The sequence below is a fragment of the Cnephaeus nilssonii genome (assembly GCF_951640355.1).
Source record: "Cnephaeus nilssonii genome assembly, chromosome: 10".
Classification (NCBI taxonomy): Eukaryota; Metazoa; Chordata; class Mammalia; order Chiroptera; family Vespertilionidae; genus Cnephaeus; species Cnephaeus nilssonii.
In genome coordinates this window covers 15,692,069-15,698,408 of record NC_137081.1, presented here as the reverse complement: position 1 = coordinate 15,698,408, position 6,340 = coordinate 15,692,069, and the positions used below count along the sequence as shown (strand labels likewise).

Genomic DNA, 6,340 nt, shown 5'->3' with positions numbered 1-6,340 from the left:
AGAAAGGAAGGAGTTTTGCTGAATCACCTGGCATAACTTGTCCCACTTATTTTCATGACACAGCCCTGTAGTGTCACTTAGCACAACAGAGACCTGCCAAATTATACGATACTTGTTTTCATCCCTGAATGAGGCTTTTGTCATCGGGTGCATATGATTAAAATGCCCTTCATACCCCTGGTCTATTGTCTGAATGACTCGTAATACTAAGGATAAATGCACATTTTTATTACCCTCCTTTGATTGGATGAAGGTATCGATGGCAGAGTCACATCTTTGACATGGGCAGTGAGGCGTGGAGAGGACAGAGCCTCAAAGAAGCCACCCAGAGATTCCTCAAGTGATGCCTGGAGTATCCCCGCTAACTCCATGAGATTACATCTCAGTTGGTAAGGCCAGCTAGCACTGTTCTCTGGTTTACTGTGCCCTGGCTCATCTTCCCACCAGAAGAAAAATAATGGCAAGTGCATTCGGTTGTGCCGCAGTTGTCATTTCATGAACAAACAAAACCTAAAGAAGTAATTTGTCCCCTGCTTCTTAGCAATGGTAGCTTGATTTATGGCTTTCTAACTTTCCGTTAGAAAGGCCTTTGCCTCCTTCCTTCTTCTCGTACTCTCTGAATATAATAATAATATTTGTGTCATTTCTATTTCCCTAGATATTTGCCACTGTGGAGTCAGTGTTATTAAAAGTCTCATGAGTTCTTTGCTCTTATAAGCATCATTTAAACTGAGAAAATCCTACCAGTCAATCCCCTGATAATTGGCTTTCTCATTCTGTTTCTCATCCACATTCGCTGTCTTCCTTTTAAAGCTGAGGTCAATAAACAAAGTGAGAGAACCTTGGCTTTTTACAATGGAGAACACATTGGCTTCATCGGACTCATTATGTAAACTATTGAAACACTATTTTCCAGAAGCCCCGTGCTGGTACATCCTCGGGGTCTTATTTGACAATTTTGTGAGTAATGGGAGAGAACAGCAAACACAATAAACCAGGAGGCAAAATAATGAGAACAGAGAAATGGATCTTAGCAGGACCACTGCTCAGAGTCAGCCAGTTTAATTTCACATTCCTACATTATGTTAACTTTTCATCCACATGCAAACTACAATCCTGGTGACATTAACGCTGCAGCTAATGTTCTATCACTCTACAAATAAGTATTAGAGACAGCATCTGGGAGGTACACAGTCATTATGCAGGGAAGGCAAGATTGTTGATACATCCCTTTGTAAAGTAGTGTCACGGTTGCCTCATTTCTCTGATGGAGCTGGGATATTAAGAAAGGCATCTGTCACCCCCAAAATACTGATGTGGCTCATTGTGAAAGTTCATGGTTCATATTGATCTCTCAGGATTCCACATTCAGGAATTAACACACACCCTTACTGATATAATCCAAACTGCTGGCAGTCTGTGTATATGGCTGTAGACATGCCCTTGTATTTAATCGTGCCATGAGCAATGCTTAAAAACCATTGTGTCCCCAAAATTCACTGAACACATGCAGGTTTGTATGCAAGGTAAGTGTGTGTGTGAGATAGACATCCCTAGTCTGACAGCTTACAGTCTGGCAAAGAAGACAAGTGATAGATGAGCAATTGCAATAAAATATATTCTAATATTCCCATTACCTCCCCATACACACACTTTTCTTTGTTCCACAAATTTCCAGAATGCCCAGGTCTCTCATGTGATCTGTGGTTTCTAGCTAAATTTATTGATATTGATATAGAGATATTGTAGTTTATAATCCACTAGGGAAAAGACACTTTAAAAGCCACTCAGCCAGCCCAGAAGCACTTGGAGTTTTTCGTTTGGACCACCTTAAAGATGGGCGAGGTGAAAGGAAATCTGAGGACAAAAGGTCACTTACTCCCCAAATCATTCCCACTCAGTTGGTCAACTTCCCAAGAACTCCCAGCATTATCATTATTAATAGTTTACATTAAATTCATTTCCTTTAGAAATCCCGTTAAAATGCAAATATTTTTAAAGAGATACCGTAGCTCATCAACCTGCTATTAGTCATTAGCACCTTAATAACTGGTTCATGACCTACATAGCAATTTACTTGAAACACTTCAACCCAAACAATGTTAACTATGCTGCTAGAATATGCGAAGTACAGCATCTAGCTAGAATTAGGTAAAGGTAATACCTGCTCACAAAAGGCTGTTTACATCTAGAGAGAAATATAAACAGGTAATTTCTATGTGATATGGAACCTTACCAGGACTGGCTTTAGTTAAGTAATGGAAGGAGAAAGAAGTATATGAGAGTTAAAAAAACACAAAAGGCATTAAAGGCAGGGCCTTGTGAAAATGATTCTAAAATGCCAGTCCAGTGGGGCCTGAGATTCCACATTCCAAACAAACTCCCAGATGATGCCATGCTGCTGTCCTCAGAGCTTCCTTTGAGTAGGAGGGACTAGATAATCAACCCAGAATGGGATTCTGACTCAGTAGTATTCAGCTGATAAAGTCAAGAGACTTGAATGATGAATGTGAATCACTAGGAGCAAGAGCATGACAGTGCTGGAAAGACTAGTGTCTGATTTCTGATGGGGACACAATGTCAAGGCAATACGGTCTTGAGGTGACCAACTTTCTGTGGTGGTGATTGTAGCGAGTGAGAGAAATGGACTTGGAATAAATACTCTAATATATAAAAAGCCAGGGGCCATCACGACCGAAACAACCAGACAGACAAATGAACACAGGCTGCGTGGGGTGACAAGGCCAGTAGGGGGGTTAGTGAGGGATGACCAAATGACTGAACAGCCGGCTGCGTGGGGCAACCAGGCCAGCAGGGGGGGAGGGGAGGACAGTTGGGGGCGACCAGGCCAGCAGGGGGGCAGTTGGGGGCAACCAGGCCGGCAAGGGGCGGGGGCAGTTAGAGGCGATCAGGCCAGCAGGCAGAGGCGGTTAGAGGTGATCAGGCTGGCAGGGCGGTCAGTTAGGGGCAATCAAGCAGGCAGGCAGGTGAGCAGTTAGGAGCCAGCGGTCTCGGATTGTGAGAGGGATGTCCTACTGCCAGGCCTAAACTGGATTGGAGTCCCGGATTGGAGAGGGTGCAAGCTGGGCTGAGGGGATCCCCCACTCCGTGCATGAATTTCATGCACCAGACCTCTAGTGTATTTATAATTTTAATGGGGGAATAGCCAAGGATTTAGAACCTTTCTCAATTTGAAGACTCATAAGCTTCTTATAACATGAGAATCATATGGGCGAGAGCTATACTAAAGAATTAATTTGAGCCCTAACCAGTTTGGCTCAGTGGATAGAGCGTCGGCCTGCAGACTCAAGGGTCCCAGGTTCGATTCTGGTCAAGGGCATGTACCTTGGTTGCGGGCACATACCCAGTAGGGAGTGTACAGGAGGCAGCTGATCAATGTTTCTTTCTCATCAATGTTTCTAATTCTCTATCCCTCTCCCTTCCTCTCTGTAAAAAAATCAATAAAATATATATTTTTTAAAAAAGAATTAATTTGAGTCATCTGTAATCAAGGCTTGCATGAGGAAAATTAGACCCCTCAGCCCCCTGTTTAGAATTTATGAGACATTATTAGCCAGCCAACTTCTTAAAGGTTTTGTTAAAACTCAAAAGCAGATCAATCTCATTCCTTTTTCCAATTTTTTCTTAGCATGTTCCGAGTAGTAAATGTACACTAGCAGTCTCATTTTTTTTTCTAATTTGCCATTATCTATTTGCCCTGTTTCCTAAATGAGAATTTCATAAAGCGATACAGGTCTATAGTACCTCAGGGACTATTTATCCAGGGACACTTCAGTGCTTAAGAACAGGACTGACCCAGGAAGCTTGAAACTTCATTACAAATAGAAAAACCCATTAGTTCTCCTCAATTGAAAGGCTGATACAAGTGAGTGTGTTCCTACTCCTGCTCACATACATATATGCCCTGGGAGCCCTGTACTAGGAATCGATCCAAGCTTAGATGACTCACATAACCAGTGAATTTTCTTCCACTTTTAACACTGAATACATAGCATGTGCTATTTTATATTTTACAAGCTCTCACCTGCCCAGTTAAAAATTGGGTTGCATCCATATTTTATTAAAATACATTAAAAGACTATCTTGTAGTTCTGGCTTTGATGGCCTTTTCTTCTATTTCCTTTAAAAAAAAGTCTATTTTATCATATTTGCCTGCAAGTTGCCCCTTCAACAGAACTTTCTAATTCAGCCAATGGTGCTACCGACTTACCTGGGTGCTCCAGCCAAAACAGGTGAATTAACATGCTCAGACTGTTGGTTCTCAAAGTGCAGTTTCTGGAGAAGCCACATTCATTAGCATTACGTGGAACTTGTTAGAAATGCAAAATCTAGGGCCCACTCAAGATCTACTGAGTCAGAAACTCTGGCCATGGAGCCACCAATCTGCCTTAACAGTCCTTCCACTGATTCAGATGACAGGCAAGCTTGATAACCACTAAATTTAAAAATAGTGAGGTTAAAAAATAATAATAAAATAAAAATAGTGAGGTTAATAGGGTGGGGCAATTGTTTCTGCCTGGAGGCTAATTGTTACTCTCAGTCTATGTAAAGGGCAAGGTGTTTTCCAATAGAGTGGGTCAGCTGTCTTCCCCCCAGGCAATGCTGCCTGTATAGCAATTGTCTAAGTGAGAAAGACTACCTCCTCAGCATGAGGGAGTGGCTCTGCACAGGAAACCGGGTATCTGCCTTCTGAGCGCTAACCCCAGAGCCCTTGAACCTGGCTTCTGCTCACCCTGCTCCAGTCCACTCTGCTGTTCCTCTGTTGGAGTACAAGATGGTTGGCTCCACGGGGAATATATGCGTTGGCCCTTTAAGAGGGTGCCTGAATTTCCAGCCATCTCTCCCTGGCAGACAGCTACCCCGCTGCTTTTCAAGCCAGATATTATGCGGGTACCCTTCTCAGTTCGGGTGCTCTCTGCTGGGGGGGCCCAGCTTGGGGATTAGACCCCAGAGTTCTCAGTGGCAACCCCCACAGCTGAGATAGCTCTTCGGAACTTCAGCCCTTTCGCACCTCCGCCCCTCTTACCAGCCTCTATGTGGTCTCCACTTTCCATCCTCAGGTGTCAGGGTTCTCTCCAGCGAGTCTTCCATTGATTATTCAGTAAGTTTTTCTGTATTTTAGTTGTAATTCCCGTGCGGACCTGGGAGCGTGCCCGTGCAGCATCCACTTACTCAGCCACCATTTTTAAGGAAAATGTGTCTGGCTCTGGAGCAAGGGATGATGAAGAGCTTACCCCCTCACATCCAAATCCGAAATGACACTTCCAAGTTTCCTTCTCCCCAGATATCCATGCCGCTGTCACACTGCCTGAGTTCACTGAAGTAGCTTCTACCCAGTCCTCCAGCCATTGTAGGAGACTTGACCAGTGCGTAGCTCCTTCTGGTCCTCCAAGCTCAGAAAGGGGAACAAGATCCCATTTGAAGTGCAGTCCCCAGTTGAACCCTCCAGGCACCACAGGGGACGAGCTGTAGGCCAGCGGGTCTGCACTGATGAGATCCATCACCAGGCACGTGACCGTCCGTGGTCCTCCCAGACGGCAGGCAGCGAGGGCTGCAGCCACATCACAGTCACTTCACGGGGGCTGTCCAGGAACACCAGGGCATCATCTGCTCTGTGGGCTGCTCCTATCATTCTTCCTTGAATTAATCCCTCACGCTTTGTATTTCTTACTAATTTAATTTTTCCAGGGAGGTGTTTTTGGACAAATTCATCTAGTTCTCCTTTCAAATCATGGAAGTCCCTGTTGTCATCCATGAGGATGATTTCATGGAGAAGCTGGGCTGGTGTGTGGTCCAGGATGCCATGCACAGTCCGCAGAAAAGCAGACAAGGCTTCGTCGTAGAAACAAATAACAACACTAGCGACTGGCAGATCCGTAGGGTATGCCTTGTCTTTACGAGCTGCATTCCTTGTATCTGGCACAGCTCTGTGGTAGTCCAAGGGGCTGCTAATGAGCATACTGAAGGCATGTTTCTGATACCCCAAGTCTCTCAACTCCTGATCATGTTCATTAAAAACCATACCCAATTCAGAAGAGGAAAAAAAAATAGTGAGGTTAACATCATCTGGTCTGTAGACATTGTGGGAACCCTAAACAGAGTACACTGGAGGATCAAGGCCAATTTGCCATACTCGTGCAGGCAGGCAGTATTATTAGGTGAAAGGCCCCTTTGTCCTACACAGGTGCGAGAGCAATGACTCAATAGTAGCAATACACGTACTGCGCAAGCGCACCCTTATGTAACCTGTTTATGTGTTGTTGTTTTTTAATATATATATATTTTAATATATTTTATTGATTTTTTACAGAGAGGAAGG

The 6,340-nt window shown here is 44.1% G+C and overlaps 1 pseudogene across 1 annotated transcript; it reads right to left on the bottom strand.

Moving 5' to 3' along the window:
* Positions 1-5,193: 5,193 nt before the first annotated feature.
* On the bottom strand, positions 5,194-6,043 carry LOC307106539 (polypeptide N-acetylgalactosaminyltransferase 11-like; annotated as a pseudogene). Its single transcript has one exon. The product of its transcript is annotated as a polypeptide N-acetylgalactosaminyltransferase 11-like (transcript).
* Positions 6,044-6,340: the final 297 nt, after the last annotated feature.